The sequence below is a fragment of the Oryzias latipes genome, chromosome 21 (genome assembly GCF_053564925.1).
Source record: "Oryzias latipes strain Hd-rR chromosome 21, Olatipes_Hd-rR_3.1".
NCBI classification, from domain to species: Eukaryota; Metazoa; Chordata; class Actinopteri; order Beloniformes; family Adrianichthyidae; genus Oryzias; species Oryzias latipes.
The window spans coordinates 29,424,879-29,444,560 of NC_136257.1; the positions used below are offsets into that span (position 1 = coordinate 29,424,879).

The 19,682-nt window shown below is 40.3% G+C and overlaps 1 protein-coding gene across 1 annotated transcript in view; it reads right to left on the bottom strand.

The window, feature by feature from the left end:
• Positions 1-19,682, bottom strand: part of adarb1b (adenosine deaminase RNA specific B1b) — a 132,627-nt gene that overhangs the window by 74,299 nt on the left and 38,646 nt on the right. The window contains exon 2 of the mRNA XM_023951137.2: positions 10,630-10,708. The gene's annotated coding sequence lies outside the window, so the exon portion shown is untranslated. The remainder of the gene's footprint in view (positions 1-10,629; positions 10,709-19,682) is intronic.

Consider the following 19,682-nt stretch of genomic DNA (forward strand, 5'->3'; position numbering starts at 1 on the left):
TTCTAACAGGCAGGCCTTCTGAAATATGAAGGCAGGATGTAAAATTTCATGGCAGTGAAATCGCAATATCAGTGACTGGATGATCAAAGCGAACTTTAATTAAATGCAAACACCTGCAGGAGGTCAGACGAGATAGTGTTATGGAACCTGCAGGGATCCATGCAGATCAGCTTTCAATTTCATTCTCATTCAGTCAAACATTCCTCGTGTCGAAGCAGGAGAGCTGTGGCGTACGTGCCACTGAAATCCTTGAAGCTGCACTTCCAAGACGACAGCCCCCATCACATAGAAAGAGTCCTGGAAACCAGGACAACACAGACGCACAAATACAGTAAGCAGTCACACACTGTTTACTGTGAAAACAAACACACATTCCTCAATTAAATTCCTGTAAGACCTGAGCCAGCACAGCAGGCCACACTCACCCACCTCCTGCCAACACACACAAGAAAGACAACAAGTGACTTATCATTACTAATTTGCTGAGCTAATTTTATCCCCAACTTCACAGACCTGAAAAAACCCGAGCTCCAGCCATGTGGCCACACAGCCTGATGGTTCTGACGGATCTTTTTAAACTACGGCTGTACATCCGTTTGAGCAGAATTCTTTACATGACGCCACGTTTCCCCAATTTTCCCTTCAGAACTGCCTTTTTGGTGCCAGACTCTCACCACTGCTGCCACAAATATATTAATGTAAGTAAAAACAGTCCTAAACACAAATGTATTCTGTACTCCTAATGATGCTGCTCCTTCTAATATCCGTGTGTTTATGAACTAAAGATATAACAGTGAACATGACAAGACAATGCAATGAAAATGTGCATGCGATGTCATGACTGCATGCATGTATGAGATTGTATCCTAAATATATTTGATTTTATTCTGGAGGCACATAATTTGGAGATTTATTAGGAGTGAAATATGTAATGACTGCATAGCCTTTGGAGGTTTTCAGTTTGGGCTTTTACATTGTTTTTAAAAAAACCAAATTCATATTTGATTAATTTTATGACAAACTATTAAAAGGTCTATATCATGCAAAGTAGTATTCTTGAGCTTTTAAATGTTGTATAATTTTAAATCCTCACAAAACACAACCCCATAGCGGTACTTTGATCCATTCACGGATTTCTGAGCTTCCTCTAAATACACTGGCTCTGAGCACCAGACCCTTCCACCTCACAAAAGACGTGTCCTCATATTGTGATGTCACAAAGTGACGAATAACCCCTTTCTGGAATAGCCTGCTATGCCAGCACCGCCCCCAGGCTAACACGCACACTTTCTCCGTGGAGCTAGTGGTGATCAGCATAAATGCTTTCAATTTCTATGCACAATATGCAAATCTATTTTTTTGCAAACATTCGGGTACTGAGGTCGGCTCTAGGATGACGTCATGAAATGGGCGGCACCCACAAGGAGGTCAAGCCATCTTACTTCCGGGTAGGAAAATTGCTGCGAAAGCAACCAATATCTTATCAGAATTTCCTTCTACATGAATATACACTGGTCTGGGTGCCAATATTGGTAGCTGAAGAGTACAACAAGCCAGTGCGACCATTGACAAAGCTATCATCAACAAATTCAAGAACTCCCAGTCGGTTCAATTCCCATAAAAATGAATGTTCTTTTTTGGCCTGAACATGTTAATATGAAACAACGCAAACAACCCATGTATGCTTAATGCCAGAGATAACTTAAAGCTCAAATAATAAAACAATATTAGTAACTGTCCTGTGGAGGCAGTAGAACTTGCAGTTTGAATGTGTCCTATTGCTTCCATAATTTAGAGCATTCCAAACTAAAAGTAACATCAAGCCCATACCATGATGCACTTGTTTTAAACCTCAACCTGTGCAGCTTTAAAATTCTTTGTATTTTTCTTCCTGTCTGCAAAGTTTAAATAATTGGCTGTTTTTGCACTTGTTTGTATTGTTTTTGCTTATTATAGAGCTTTTTGAAGCTCTGGATGAAGTTGGCGCCCCGTGTATGAAGGCTAAAAGTGCTCTTTGCTGCAGAACCGAGTTCAAACCCTGACCTTTTGTCCTTTGCTGTGTCAACCCCCCCCTTCCCTCGCTTGCTTTTCTGTCTCCCAGTCATCTGTCAAAGTAAAGGCCATTGGAGAAAACATGTTGAAAGTACAGACAAATTGCGAGGTAAAGCAAATTTTAAAAGCACATCTGCATTGGGGCAAAAACAGTATGTCCGTCACTGGTGCTCCAAATCTATATAGTTCATCATAGGTAGACTTCAACTGTAAGAGACAGAATGCTAAAAAAGGATGAAGGAAAGCCCATTGACTTTTACCTGCATTACTGTCCCCTGTTTGAACTGGTTACCTGTATAATAGACACCTGTCTACATCCTTAAACAGTCAAACTACAACCTGTCCACCATGACCAAAACAAAAGAGCTGTCCAAGAATACCAGGGACAAGATTGTAAACATGAATGTTTTTGCCCCACTGTATAAATTCACACTCAGGTGAAAGGAACTTAAAAATAAATGTATTTTCCCCCCAAAAAAACACATGTAAAATTTATATTGAAATAAAAAGATCAATACCAAATGAACTGTGACGCTCTATCCGAGTTTTAATAGTCATGTCAGACTTGATGTACATCCACTGGCATCAGATGTCTCACTTCTGTGCTGGACGAGGCATAATAATGAAAATGGCGGCTATGGTAATCTTGTTAGTACCGTTTGGTCATGGTTTTGTCTGTCACAGCCTCAAAAGCTGGAACTCGAGCAGACATGAGAGCATTCCTTTACGGGAAGCAGGCCCTCCTCTGAGCAAGTTCCTACAACTGAGTGTGAGAAGTTTCAACCCTTGAGTACCGGTGAAAGCAAATGGCACACGCTCCCAAAAACCAGGCCAATTCGATTTGCCTCGGAATAGTAGACGTTAAGCAAGAAGAGGCATGTGTGTGAACTAGTGTTTCTGTACACGCAATCCTTCACGCTGAACTCATCAGACAGACTATTTTTGAGATGCATACACAATCACAGAGAACAAAAAAAGAAGTAATGTTACAGTTGGGCTGTGGAATCTGAATTTGTGTGTTGTTGCTTCACTTTGATGATTTTTTTTTTTTGCCACATTCTGTTTATTGCAAAAAACCTACGCAATACATACTAAAGCTGAACATTTTAGCACGGTCAGTTTTCTGTCTTTAACCTTGGGTGATAATTCAGGATAGCGTGACGTAGACGAAGACGAGGTCTCAGACATAAAAGCGAAGCAAACGGTCAGTTCTCGCGTCCGCACAGAGGCAGACAGCCTCCCAGTCTGTTTAATCTGCATGACAGTAACAGGATCCTCCGCTTCTGTTATACAGCAGCAGTCTGCTGTTATCTGCTGCGTTTGGAGAGCCTGTTTGTTTTGTTTTGTAATCATATATCTGCAGTGCTCTGTGTGCGGTAAGTGAGGAATATCTTTTGATCAAGATGTGAGGAGAATCCCAGACAGAGCACAAACCATGACAGACGATTGACATGATTGGCTGCTTTCCAGAAGACAACCTGTAATGTTTTACCACAGAGATTGTTCGCAGTAATTGTCTGATCAACGATAGACGATTCCATTGATTAGACGAAAACTCTTATCAATACAAATGCCTGTAGAAGCTGCAGATAGAAACATATAAGATTTAATGCAGACATTTAGAAAATGTGAGGCTTCTAAAAACAAAAACAGAAGCTAGTTTTTTACAGGTAGACCCCACCTACAGAACATTTCTACCTAGCTATAAAGGATCTTAAAATTGCATTTCTGAGTATGTCTTTATTTAAATCACTGTGAATCAGGAGCAGATGGAAAAAATGCTTTGGGAAAAGCTTGTAGAGGACTACCAGTAGTTCCATTTACATTTTCCTTACCAGGGCTGGTATCTGGCTCAAAATTGTACGACTGGATACCTCCAATATGGCTCGCTATTTTTGTTGCGCCACTAATGTCAGGTTGGGGATGTGAAGGGCTGTAAGCTATCGGGAGAGGGCGTAAACAAACAAATCACGGGAAGTGGAGGCAGGCTTACTCCACACCAACAGTCACACCTATTACTCAGAGGCAAATTTCTAATGAACTACTGCCGCTCTGCAGAAACCATGTACTAGAAAATGACACAGGTATTTTGATTTTGCCTAAGAACTGCATAATTAAAAGGCCACTAGAAACAGTTTTACAATAGATCAAAAGATTGCAGTGGGGCTTTAAGGCCCAAAGCACTTTCCAGTCGCAGTCTCAGGTTGTGTCCGAATTCCCATCCTAACCTCTAACTACTAAAAAATTATATGGTGCGGCACTTTGTAGTGCCCTGAATTTTAAAAGCACTTCAGACACCATGCTCACTACTTTTTTGTTTTTTAAACGGCGATTATGGCGTCATCGATTTCACAACGTTAAAATCTAATTGTTATGATCGTTTTGCGACGATTATTTTATGATTATTTATGTCTTCTGGAGATAAAAATCAATGATATTTAACATTAAAAAACATTTAAATACATTTTTTTGGCAAAAAAATTTCAGACGCAATGCATTGTGGTCTATATTTGCCGATCTTGTGAGCATCGATGCACACTGGTTTTTCACAGCCACCTCTGGGAAATTTCTAGGGCAGAAAATCACAGAACACTTTATGGAATGACGCAAAAAGCATCATATCCAGCTGAACGTCAAAGAAAAACAAGGTGATGACAGATTTTTGGAGGTGGAAGTGTATGTTTCATCATTCAGGCATCTGTCGGACCAAAGGCCATTCCTGTCTGGGGAAAATGCAACCTATGGTGACCCTCTAAAGCAAATGTGAACCACTCCAGGCTTCAAACCCACCACTTTTTCATTTCTAACCACCCTTGTAGACTGGAATTAGCCAGAAACACCTAATCCAGGAAGAAAGCAAGGAGTAGGGCAAAGATATGTGCCAATGTGGACTGCAGCCTTGTTTACCTGGAGTTCAGTTAAAGTTTTGTACATCTTTAAAACTCAATATTCACAAAAATATCACACAGTACAAAAATAGTATTCACACAAACAAGATTAGTAATTTGAAATATACTGAGAGTTTTCCAAAGATAACTCCATCAAATGTGCTAATCCCAAATTTTTGTCGCTAATTTTTGTTAGATAAAGTCTTCCCTCGTTCATCTGCAAAGCAAACTTTATTTTTGACTATGGTAATAGATGTTCTACACACGTGTGACACTTTTCTTGGACAGGCATCAACAATTAAACACTATTCTCTTTCGATTAAACTAACTTCAAACTTTCAAAGAAAAAAATCGGATTGCTATGGAGGATTTGTGCAAATTTGTCAAACTGAACCCATTTTGTACAGGCGCCATGGCACTGAGGAGATGGGTTGACAATGGTTTACAGCCAATCAGGATGCAGAACACAATGGGCTGTAAAAAAAAACAAAAAAAAACAAAAACAAGAAAGACAGAAAACAAAGTTGCACCAAAAAAGTCTGCCAAACCACAAAAGGTGATCCAGCGAAGGACCACTGAATATTTTTTTTTTTTTGTATGGTAACAGTTTGGGTTTTGTACGTTTCCATATTTTTAATCATGAAGACAGTAAAACATGTTTATAAAAATACATGCTAGCTTAGCAAAATAATAAAATGCATCTAAAGGTGTAAATCAAAATCAAGAGGCTTCCTTCTCACACAAATTTGCTTGTAAAAAACAAAGAAAACTGCAAAGGCTTCAAATATTTCTATCAGTCGGAGTCTATTGGAGCCCGCTGTCACAGAATCAAAACATTGCATGTGTAAAATTATCCTCACACTGACTGTGTACACAATTTCTCAGCTTTAAACATCAATATAGCAGCCATTATTTATCCAAGAAGTACACAGAGCTGATGCTCAGACAAAGAAAAGCTCCCGCTGCACTAACAAGCAGCTCTATTACTGTACAAAGGCCCCTCGTCAGCGTTCCAGTGTCAAACACATGTCACTGAAACACTAAGCAGGCTTCATCTGCAAAGTTCCCTATCAGTGACAACAGCCGCTCTTGAAGATCTGCCGAGATGACCACACTGTTTTTGCATCTGCTCACTCTTCCCACTCACAGGTTCCATAACAAGAGTGGGATTTGAGAGCGGGCCTTTCCATCTGCTGTCCAGTCACAGGCGGTGGACAGACAGCAAAACAAGAGTCCGTTTGGAGGATTCGGTGGTGACAGTGAGCGAGAGTGGAAACAACGTGAGATCAACAGTGTGAGAGAACGCAGGTACTCTCCAGATGGATTCTTCCTCACATATAAATAAATACATGTTGATCAGAGTGATGCCATGTTTGGAATGACTCTGACAGATGACAGGAAAACCTATGCTGCTGGAGCAACCCCTAAACAGAGACTCAAAAACGCAAAATAAAGGAGCACCCATTTATATGGATCAGCTTCAAGAAAAAACAGATTGGAAAATTTAAAAAACTAAATTAAAATTTTGGAAATTGACAAAATGTGAAAAAAAAATTAAGTTTGAAAACAGTTTGTCAAAACTACACTTTGAAAACTTGAAGGAATTTCAAAAAAAAATTGCAAAAAGCTATTTACAAAACAGCGCAGGTAAAGAGATGTGCAAAAGAAATGAGCAAAATGGAGAAGAAGAAAAAAAAAATGTGCAGGGGGTTATCTTGTGCACAGTGAGATGTTGTACAGGGTTATTGTATTGGGTAGGAAGGATTTCTGGTACCGGGCAGTTTTGGAGCGGAGCTGTCTGAGCCTCTTAGAGAAGGAGCTCCGCTGTTTGTCCAGAACAGGGTGGAGAGGATGCTCTGGGGTGTTATTTCAACTTTAAGTCCATTTCTCATTCAAAAATCAATTATATTAGGTTTTCATTGAAAAGAAAGGTTGATACTACAAAATGTGATTGGCCAGCAGACTGATGAAGCCCCTTGGTGCAATATTTTAAGGAAGAGGAATTTAAGATTATATGCCATGAATCGGCTTCAAGGCGAAAAAGAAATTAAAAGTTTGTTGTCTTTTCCACCAATTATAAAAAGCTACTAATCACATTAATACTGCCCTTTTGCAAAGTGCTCAATTTGGGTAAAAACGATGCTGAGGATTGGAACACGTGTTAGCATTTTAGGTGGGCTTTCCGTTTCCACTGTGATGGTGTAAAACTATGGATAATTAGTATTAAGCTTGGTTTGAAACCACATGGAGCACAAAGCTTACAGTCATTAAATATATAAATACATGTATAAGGAGGAAAATAAAGACGGTAATGAGGATTTAGACACGATAATATTTCTGACTCAAAAGCCACAAAGCTTTTGCAGTTTTGCTTATTACCAGACCTCATGTAGCAGCATGACAACAACAGTGGATCTCAGCTGCTGGACCAAAGGTTAGCCTACAAGCAGTCGCATTTCACCAGTGTTCTCCCCTGACACTCAAAATCTCTGAGCTGGGGACACGGATGAAACACGGCTTGCCTTGTTCCTCTTGGCAGGAAGATTAAATCATCTGAGGCAGGAGCTTCCACAGTACAGAGGAGGGATTACATCTCATTTTCAAACCATTTGCTGAAACGCGTTACTGAACAATGTGACATCATGACAGCCATCATCTCTTGATGTATTCAGACATGTTTTCTGTACATTTGGAGGAGACAAAACTGTCTTTTCTTAAGGATTTACAACACTGGCTGAGGCGCTCTGAACCAGGCTACGTCTACCAGGCTCTGATACCCGTCGCTGGACGGCGACAGGAAAAAACACGCTCTTCAAACTACCATAACTCTTCCAACGTTTACGCAGTTAACATGATTCTGACGTAGATTCTACGTCTGAATCAGTTGGCTTACATTAACTGCATAAACACGTTACATGATCCCAAACAGTTCTACCATCTGGACATCACCAAGGACACCATGAAGTTTATCAAACAGCCTGTAAAGTGTGAAGAACACTTCCACACTGGCCGGTTTAGTCTGAAGTTCATTTCCTCTTCCGTTTGTATGTAGGGATGTGAGTCCCAACCAAATCCATGATCTGATTCACTTTAGATTGACACCTTTATGACTTTATAGGATTTTCCTTTTTGTCGATTATATTTGTTTTTTATTTTTATAAAAAAAGTAGTTCCAGTCACCTAGCTTAAATATTCTGTATCACTGCGCTGGATTCTTTAAAACAATCTTTTGTTTCATCATCTGGACAAAAACCAGCGGTAAGAGGTGAACTTTCTCTCTGAACAGATGCTTTATTTAACCCTTTGTGACAACCAGCATATACATCGCTTTCCTTTGCCGCTGCAGTCGAGGTCGGTGCCGACTCAGCGTGTCGTCATGTTACCGTGACAACGAACCTTACCACGTATCAAATGGTCCACTTTTTGTGAAAAAAGCGACCTAAACCAAAAAAATAGCAAGAACAAAGTACTAAAAACAGATGGAATATTTATTTCTATCGTAAGTGACTATTGTATAAGCGGGTTAATGACCTTCAAACTGCATTATCAGAAATTGCGTGCGTTAATTTCTGATCGGTCATTATCCTTTCCATATTTCTATTTCGAAACATATTTGTATGGTTTTGAAAAAAACATTTACATGTGACTGATGTTTAAAGATAGAAACTTCCTTTAATAAAATATTTTTCTAACATTAAAACAAACTTTATTTTCCATAAAAAACAAAAAATCCTTTTAGGAACGATTCATTTATGAATTTCTTGAAACAATCTTGCATCTAGTAAGACCGTTTGGATTCAGTTAATTTTCTTTTTTATACATTTTTCCGACCAGCTCTGTTTGGCTTTTCTAAAGGTTCACCTGAACTTTAATTCAATCAAACAAGCAACTTTTTGTCCGCTGTGGAATGGGAAACTCTACACTTGAAAAATTGGACTTTGGTGACATTGAATTTGTGTGTCTACAAATAGTTGGCGCAGAGCAGCGCCAACTATCCATCCAGAAGACCAGATAATAGTAATGAAACCAAAAACGGTGTGAATCTAAAGAATCTCAAATCCAAAAAAGTTGGAAAACGTCCATTCTCTAACTTCTCATGCAAAACTAAAAAAGGCATTTTCTGAGCCAGGCGCTGGTTAGTAAGGGAAAAATATGTCTAACGCTGTTTTATATCATTACAAATATTCCAGCATGTTTAATATCAAATATTAAAAACTTTCAGTGTTAATGATAAAATGTCTCTGTCCCTTTAAACATTGAAATCTCTTTGTTTCGTATTTATTTTTACTGTACAGATCCATACCTGGGAGCAATGATTGCCTTTAACCTAAATTAGAAATTGGTACAGGACAGATAGTACAGGTTATCCTTTAAACAAAAACAGGCTGTAGAAACGATGCTTTGCTCTGCAGTGAAATGTGTGTGTTTGGGGTTGAAACATGAAGGTATATATTGTGGTTAAGGAAATGTGGCTTTTAGGAAAGGAGAAGAATTAACATTTTTTAAAAAGAATTATTCAGGTTTGAGGAGCCCATCATCTGCAGCGTCATGCAGCTTTGGCTTCAATGAAGTGACGGGATTTTTACATCTGTGACATTAAACATTCATCAGCTCAAACATTCATTTGCTTTGTTCTTATCCCAAGTTACCCAAATTGTGCAACATTTTACAAAGATAAAAGGTTTTTTCTTTCCGAGCTCCTTGTCCAGGAAACTGACGCCAAGCAACAGCGTCCGTGTTCGATCCGTAAAGCCATACCCCCCCCCCCCACCCCACCCTGTTATTAATTATCTCCAGAAAAGACGTCAAGCTTCTGACAGTCTGTTAAAAACAAAGCCTTTGGGAGAACAGAGACACACAGATATCAAGGAGCGGTTCAGGATCCCCTGGTAATTCTCGCCGTCTAAAAATTGTCGCTCTGATGGAAACACGCAGCATGAGCTGTGCCCTTAAAAAACAAGGGATGAAAAAGGGGAGCAAGAAACTGCAGATGGAGAAGTGCGGCGTCACAAAGCAGAACCCGCTGCTAGCATCACACAAGCTGCAGCGTTGCTTATGAAATCTGCCTCCTGCTGAACATGAAGCTGCTTTCTGACTGACTGTTAGCCTCTGACTGGACTGTTTCCAAGCTGGTGTACTCCTTCATACAGCAGACTTAGAATTTGTGTTCAAAGTGACCAGTTTTTGCTGACTCACCAGTCCAGGGTATCCATACAAAATGCTTTTGGATCCAAATAATTGTTGATCCAAATAACTTTTCTAAAAGTTTTAACACAAATCCATCAATCTGTGATTAAAAATATATAAATTTATGACTTAACCCTTCACCACCGGAGCTTTAGATCCAGGGTTGACCTTCTTGAAACTACCGTAAATCTTCAACCGAAGACGCAACTGATGTAATGCCAACGGATTTTGAAGTGAAGGGCAGCTTTGCGCTGATAAGCAAAACCTTTTAGCAGTGAAGAGCTCGTGCAAACCACGAGGATCAGCCGATGCTACAGAGGAGAAAAATCGGCTTTGCTCTATTATGCAAACCTTTTCTCCGCGTCAGAATCAGCTTCAATCAGGTTCAAGAGTTACAATATGTCAAAGAGCGTGTGTTGTTTAGGTTTCAGCGGCGACATCTCCGGTGTTGAAGAGTTAAAGCATTGCCAAGTCACAAACTGAAATGACCAAGACGACTCACCTTTTGGAACGTGTTTTAAGTTGGAACCAGCGGTTGTTGTTTTTTACCAGATATCTTCAGTCAACTCCAGATACTGCACCTGGAGGAAAACACATGTAGATTAGTGTTAGGATGCTTATAACACAACACAAAAAAAAGCTACAGGGAGCATTGATTTTATGGTATTCTGTCTGTAAGAGTAAGATTTATTTTGATCTGAAACTGTCACTGCATTGACCTTTGCACTTTCTATCAAGTTTTTAAAACTAATGTTTTACTGAATTCAGTCATTAAATACATTTTATTAACGTTTTTACTGTCAAAGAGACATTCTTATAATCTTTTGAACTATTTTCAAATAGTCCCCAGTGATCTTTTAATTCTGATTATTCAGTATAGCCAAAAAAACAACAACAACAACAACAACAAGAAAAAGTGTAATTTTCTAGAACATATTTCTGCAAAGCGAATTTAGAAATTTGCCTCAGACTTGTGGGCATGGAGCAATCCCATGCCCTCTTCCCTTCTCCGTTGCTAGGGGCTCCCCATTTACACTAGCTAACAGGCCCCGACAACCCTAGCCTAACAATATCGGTGTTACAAAAATGGCGAGCATTATTGGAGCCATCCAGCTGGACAGTTTTGATCCAGATTCCTGCTCCGGCGAAGAAAATGAAGGCGTTCATGGATCTGTTTGTCTGCAAGTGGATACATCAGAGAGCTTGTGGGCAATCCATGGTAATTTCTTTTTTTTTTTAAACTGCATATTTCTGTTTGCTCCCGATTCACAACAATTTGAATAAAAAATTTTTCAAAAAGGAAATTTTTTGCTTAATTTTCTTTGTATACGTTCCTCATCATCAGAAAAAGGCCCCAAGAACATGATATAAACACCAAAAACACAATTTTCATCTGAGTGTGTCTACAAATTCTTGTATTTAAAACATTTTGAATCATCCATTTTTAAACAATTCTTTTTACCTGCAATCTAATAAACAAATCACAAGAAGCGCTTTCCCGTTTTTTTTATTATTTTTTAAATAAAATCAACTTCAATAATAATCCCAGAATATACTGCATTTTTAGCAATTCACCTTAGAAGACACACTTGGAGGAGAACATGGGGGAAAAAAATGCTTTAGACTCAATGTAACTTTGAGGTTCGCTGCAGCAGGGTGTAGGAAACCACTTGCCGCCATCCTGCTGACCCCGCCTTGTGCAGCATGTCAACCACGCTGAAGCCCCACAACCCTGCTAAAAGGGAGTGGCAGCAAGCAGCTTTTTGTACCAAATGTCTCCTTCTAAAGGGTGGACGGAAAAGGTGGCAGGTGCTGCCCTGTTGTCTCTTCACATTAGTAATGCCATGGCACGGTTGTGGACACAGGAAGAAAGAAGCTGCAAAGGTGAAAAAGGCATGGTTGGTATGGACTAAAAGAGTGGCACGCTTCTAAATACATTAAATCAATTGTCTCAGACTTTCTTTTCCATCTAAGTTGAAAGGAGAAAATATGAGGGAATGGTCACAAACAGAGCTCTAGGATTCATGGCGCTGACATAAGTGAAGCCATCAAATGGCTGGACACGCTCATCTGGACGCACATCCCACAACATTTCTGCCGTGAAATTGCATTGCAATGATTGTGAATAAAAACTGCATGTAATGATCTTATTTGTTCTTTTACCTTTCAGTTATTTTTTTTAATTAATCCATTGGTCACAGTTATTTTGACAATGATGACTTTAGTTGTTGGTGCTAAACTAATAGAGAAAAAAACATTTTTCAATATTGACAGTGACGATTACCAGTCGCTTCAACCCAAGTGTGAATAGATCTGTGGTGTTGGGCTGTTCTGGTGCGACATGGTTACATTCAGTGGACTGATGCATTACAACATACACAAGCAAAGTGCCAAAACAAAATAAAAAGATGGTTTTATCTGAGACTGAGCACAAACTTCAAATGGCATCCCGATCCATTGGAGGACCTACAGGACAGATATTGGGCCTCACTGTCACACATCTGTGGGGCCTTGTGATAAGCTTTCTCATTGAGAAAGTGTGCCCAAACTTTTGGTCTGTACTGTACTCAACAACCGTTACCCTTGACAACATCAGTTAATTTAGTGTGGTTATTGGTTAGCGCTCTCACTTCAAAACGAGAAGGTTCCGATTTTATTATCAGCAGGGACCTTTGTATGTGAAGTTTCCATGTTTTCCGCAAGCATGCATGCATTTCCAACTTTTTCCTCACAGTCCATAAACATGTTCCATAGATGATTGATAAATATAAATTGTCCAGAGTTGTGAGTGTGTGTGGTTGTGGCCTTGCAATGGACTAATGACCTGTCTAGGTTGTACCCTGCCTTCGCCCAACAGTGGTTGGGATAGACTCCAGCAACCAGATGGTCCCAAAAGGGAGATAAAGCAGCTTTGAAAAATGTCCACAAGAATATTAGACTGAATTATAAGTCTCCAATCTACCAACCTTGGAATTTTGGGGTTTTCTATTTGTACACCATGATAGCACAATGTTAGCAGACTTCTTTCTCATTCGGCTTTTCCCATCAGGGGTCGCCACAGCGAACAAGTCGCATGGTAAACTTGGCAATGTTTTACGCCGGATGCCCTTCCTGACGCAACCTTCTCAAACTGGGCTTGGGACCGGCACAGAGGTAGAGAAGGGAACAGGGAGCAGCCCGGAGTCGAACCCTGGTTTCACGGACGGAAGGCACCGCAAACCAGCACGAGCTAAACCGGCTCCACAATGTTAGCAGACTGCTCCATTAAAAATATCTGATGGTAAGAAAATATTAATGCTGCTGAAAATATAAGCCTCTCATTGCTCATATAATCATACTGTTTAGATTAGTCAAATGTATTAATAATAATGTTACTGGATCTGCAAAATCCACTTAAGAACCAAGAAACCCTCCTGTGGCAAGAGCCGCAGCATTCCCTCCAAAAAGCGTGTGCTCCATCGTACTGTAATAACGGCTAAGGAAACATGGCAGACATCCAAGTTTGATACGCCACAACCCAAATGACCCACAGCCATGTCAGACCCAGAAACCACAGGAGGTTTAGAGACCGTTCACACACAGATGAAGGGCATTGTGACACTAAAATGCACAATATCGCACATACGGTTCCTATCATTGAAGGGGTTCTGTATGTGTGAATTTTTCATCTGAAATCCAAGAAGATAAAAAAAAAAAAAACTTCAAAATCCTCACTAGACTAATTAGACGCCTAGAGCCTAAACTCACACTGCATTCACAAACAGAATGGCTTCACACCACAAACATCTGGCACATCAATTAAAGAAAAAGGCCTGTAGAGTGGGTGTACAGGCCCACTGGTGTGTCCTTTGGCAGACTAGTGACTTGATGAGATGAAAGAAAACGCTGTCTGTCTACCGCTTCCTTCAAATGAATCCATGTGTGTGACAGTTACTTATGCATCACAGAGCCAAAATCAAACGGGACAAAACCATCAAAACCCCAAAAAACCACCACTCCACTTGACATTTCTAGCATGTGAAGTCTGTAAATACCAAATAAAGAAAAAACTCTCTTTTTTTAACTTTGGTGAACAGAATGTCCCAGCTGTTCTGTGAATTACTTTTTCTTTGCAAAGATTTGGAACTGCTAAATGTAATGGAAGGACAAGTGATCAGACAAAAGAATGTCCAGAAGTTGGTATTAATGTCAGAAAATCTGCTTCAGTTTACTTCAAACCAGGGCTACTATACCTGACTCTGAATCCTAAATGATGTATACTTATGCAGAACCTTTCTACCTTCAATTAAGGAACAGCTGTGTGTACCTGTATGGGTGTTGATGCGTATCATTGCTGCAAGTCTTTGGGTCGTCTGGACCCAAGGAGGGTAGAGAGAATGGAAGTGCAGGTGTGTGTCTTGCAGTTCCCTTGAATCGTCATTAAAAAAAGAAAGTTATATTGCCGTGCGTGTGTTAAGTGTGTTGTGAAACACACTTCTGATGTACCGGTTGTGCAGTCTTATGCCTACTGTATTACTAGTCAAACTAATTGTAGTAAACTATTAGTCTGAACTACCCTATAGGATGTATGCAGGCAAAACATTGATGAACCTGCACGGTGCACACAAGTAGCATGTACTAATGTGAACAGCAGTGAAGGGCACCTCGCACAGTCAAAAGGAATGGGTAGAACATCTGTACGACACAGCTGCGTCTTGCCTACTTTGCCTTTACTTTACCCTTGAGTGTTGTATAGGTGTTTGGTATGACCTGTCCCTAGCAGCATGCCCGCAGAAAAAAAATGTGTATGAACATTTTCACTCTACATGGTCACAGAGCCGTCTACAACCTTGCTATTTTGTGTGGGCCACCAGCCAAAATTTTTGCCCAAAGACAGCCCATATCTAGCTATGAGGGTAATTTCAACAAAGTGCTTGACTGTGGCAGAGCTTCCATACAAGGCACTAACCAGACCACAAGGAGCAATGCGGGGTTCAGCGTCTTGCCCAAAGACGCCCCAAGACAGGCAAGCAAAGTGGGAACCAAACCTGTCATCTTCAAATCAACAGACAACTGCTTGACCTCTGCTCTCAGTTGTCCAAAACCTACATTACGTGTTATGCTATGTGTATTCGACAAATCAGACGTGGATGGCTGGTACTACGACCACACACACACTGGTCTCTAAGGACATTATCTTACACCACAGCTAATCTACATAAGGTGAATGCCTCACTTTGACTTTAAGAGCAAGCACAGTTACTTTCTCCTCTGGGAATTTGGTTTCGCCTCCCACATTCGGAACAAAAATAAACACAGCCTATGGTGACAGCAGCTCTTTAATTGTAATGTTGTGCATTGTAAAGCAGCCACTGTCTGTAAGTCCTTCTGTATGTGAGAATCAGAACCTGAGTTGACCTTTTCTTTGCTGCATGCTGTTGCAGAGAGTCGCATTATACCCGCCCGTCCTGACAGCCGTTTTGCCGTCCTGCAGACAATTCTTATTGAAAGCAGCTCCTGATTCAGGGTTATTTGTTTTTCCACAGGCTCTGCATTCTTTCTCACTGCTGCAGCAGTTTCCACACAAGCAGCCAACACATCCGCAGATGTCAATTGAGATAAATTAAAGATAACGATGGCCGAGCAATTTACAGTTAAGGACTCATTAATGAAAAGCTCAAGTTTCTGCTATCGCGCTTTACTTTCAGACAAGCTTTGCTCATCGTGTGGCCTCTTCATTTATGAAAGTCACACAAAACATTTCTTCTGCTCCCGGGGGAGCCTGCTTTAAGTTAAATAAACCTTTCAAAACAGCACAATTACACCATTTACGAGGAAGAAAATGGTCATTCGATTTTCAGGCAGTAGATTAGCTCTAGCCTCTAAAATAAAAGAGTAGAAACTTTGTTACTGATATACTAGTCATTTTTTTAAGTGCCAAAATAAAATTATTTATGGTAAATGAGCACAACATTATCCAGGAAAACACATCATTGCAGAACAAACAAGAGCCTTTGACTGAAGTTAATGATAAATGACAGAAGAAGACAGAAGGTGAAAATCTCCTTCAATTATTCATGACTTACTTCCACCTCAATGTGCAAAATGATAGCTTTTATTCCCGCTCCAGGAGACCTGTTTACAGTAATTACCGCCTTAATATCTCTTATTCTTTCTTGCAGAATCAGATTTCTTAACGCGGTGGAAGACTAAAATGATTGCGGCAACTCTTCAAGCTGTCAAAGGTCAAAGTGACGAGCCAGATTAAGCTCTGAAAGCCCAAGGTGACTACAGGAAGCTTCAGTACACTTCAGAGTCCTGCTGCAGATGGCCTGACAGTTGATGCTGTTTACCACCCAAAAAAAAAGTGACGTCATGGGTTTGGATGGAGATCAGTGAGGCTGACTCATTCTCACCTACTCCAAATTGTGCTTCAAAGCATCTTTGAAATTGACGAAACACATTCAGCAAAGCTGCTTGGGACACCAGAGCAGATGGAAAAAACCAGAGTTGAGAAATGAACAAGACGGCAGACATGGTCAGCAAGTCATTTCTGGCTACTAAAATGGTAGTTTAAGAGGATCAAATTAGACATAAATAACCAATTTCAAATTCAGAGATGGAAACAAATACATTTACTATTAAATATAAATATGAACAGCAAAATGAGTTCTACTTTTAGAGCCTTTTTTTTTAAACTAATTTTGCTGTCTTATACTTCTGACACCATCTCTCTTCACGCCGTGTTTTTCCCTAAAGCATCGGTTCTTCTTGCTTGTTCAGGAAATCCTGTCACTTTTTTTGACATTTCTGACAGCCCGGCGCGTCTTACAAGAACACAAGACAGAAACGCGTTTAGGATGAAACCTGACGGGAAACTAAAGTAGACCACAGATGGAAAATATGACAAAAACAAAAATCACCAAAAAAATATATTCTTATGCCAACAATAAACCATACAACCTGTAAAGCTAGTCGATAGAATAGTAAGTGGTCCTTCTTTTATTAATGACATTGTATGACATAAATAAGCTGCCTAAGTCGAGAACTCCTTGAACTTACCTCCTGCAGGTTTCATTATTCCCTCCTTCAACTCTTTGTCATACAGCGCTTTCTTTATCTTAAAACACTCAACGTGGACTTCCAGAGAGAAAAGGAGGAAACTCTGTCACCGTGGGATCATCAGAAATGATGGAGAGTTGCTTGACATGAGCGACTTTGACACAGATTACACATTACGCACACACAGTGATGCACAGAGATGTGGCGAGGCTGATCAACCCTTCAGCTTGTCTACATTCTATACATCATGAGTCAGACAGAGCCCCTCATTAAAAGGAACTAAACACAACTGCTGCATTAAAAGAGGTCACTTCCACTTGACTGAGCACATCACTTGCATTGTGACCCCGCTCTGGCTGCAAAGACAAAACTGTGCGCACATGTACATACATGCATACTGTCTGCCAATAGCATTAACAGGGTCTGTGTGTTCTGCTTTGAGGCAAGTGGACATCAGAAGCGGCGTGCGATGGTCTTCATTTTGCCGCTGCGTTTATTGTCTGCAGCAGGGCCTCCTTTAGCCGGTGTGTGGCACCAGAACTAGAATTTGTGGCCCGCCTTTTGGCTTCAGTTTCTGATGTTGCTCTTTCAGAGACTCTTCCTGCCTTTGGTTTTGTGCCGACGGGACATAAAAAAGTGGTTCAACCACATCACGGCATGGCCGGTCTGTTTCAAAGTTTAATTTAAACAGAGGAACACAAGGAAAACGTCCATACAGAAAGCTGACTCGACTTAAATTCAGCGGGTGCAAATCGGCATGGTGTGCGCTTGGGAAAATGTGGCAGATGGGTTCAGTTGGCCAACATCTTGTATAGCCTGCAGGGTTAAAGCATGAACTCTTAATTTTCCACCACTTATAAACCCAAACAAACAAGCTCCTCCCTTTAAATTGAATTTAAAAGAAAAACCTGACCAGTCTCCATGTACTATCAAGTGATCCATCCATAATTTGTTCGTTCCAACTGAAAACTTGATGTTTTTGCTGGGAAAAAAAATAGTTAAAGTTGCAGAAGTGTTGGTATTTCCTTTTATTTCAAAACTTTCAATCAGAATACTTTCGCTGGATTTCACGACCTTGTGCGTCACCATGGCAATCCACTGAACCTTGTTAATAACAATGCCTGACAGCAGTGGACGAGTGTGACAACACACTCCTGTCTGCTGATTACTCCTGAACAGGTGAGGTAACCAAAGAGATTCACGGAACAACAACAACAACAACAAAACAATTTCACAAAGAAATGATTATTTGCACATTTCAAATCCTCAACACAGGTTTGAGCTAGAAACTCAATTTCACCAACCCTCAGTAGATACATTCTTCTATCCATATGTGATCAAATGAAACAAGAGTTGTTCTAAACTCTCACTGCACCAAATCCCAAAGAAAACCAAGTTATATTTTTAGTATCAGTAGGTTTTCTAAAAGCTAAGTGCTTCACCTGGGACTAAACTGTTTACTTGAAGCTCTTGGTTGTTTGCACACACGTCAGTGAGCAGAGCTTTGTTCTCCTAACATCCAGCAATTCACATTCTTACCTTTGGGAGAAAAAATGAGTCAAAGACCTCCTTTTATGATTAAAGGTTTGTCAGATGAAGAACTGCGCATGACCTGGGTGTGTGAAGCCAAGCGACTCATTGTTCCAATTACCAAGCATGTGTTCAAAGAGGAACTAATGTGCTACAGGACGGACGATGCCACCGTACGCATGGAAACCCCAAAGAGGGAGGAAGCAGGAAGTCGTGTTGCTGTTGTGCCACATGTCTGCAACAATGACCGTTTTCAGACAGCTTCATTTTCCAGACCAAGCCCCACCCTGAGCTGTCTTTACAACAGCTCCATCCACCACAGAGTTGGGATCTACTGCACCACCAGCAATGAACTTTACAGTTAATTCAAAAGAATTGCAATCCACAGTTTGACTGTTGATACAAATCGTGACAAAAGACCGGTTCTGCCCAGCTTGAGATGTTGTCCGTGTGAGAACGTAAGGTTGAAACATGTGGGTTTGCCTGTCACCACTCTGGCTGAAGTAAAACTCTCAGACAGGATCATCTGGTCCAATTTTAGACCAAATTCAAGATAATCTTCATAAGAGATTATGTTAGTTGTGTCAAAAGAGAGCATTAAATCCCATTTGATTTAATAAATAAGAAGTATAATAAAACAACATCTTGAACTGAACTTCTGTGTCAAAAGGAAAGTTCAGGCATTGAGCTTTGTTGTGTGGCCTCCAATTACAACTTAACACAAACTAATGTTACAAGATACATTAACTATTTGCCCAATAAATGTTAAATGGCATGATTTAAGGCCCAGCGTGCTTTACAGTCAGTCCCATTCACACACACACACACACACACACACATTGACGGCTGTTGCAGCTGCTCGGGTGACGAACACTGACACCAACCTCGTCCACCAAAACCAATGCGGGGTTCAGTGTCATGCCCAAGGACACTTTGACATATGGGCGGGTAAGGTATAAACTGAACCTTTGATCCTCCAATCAG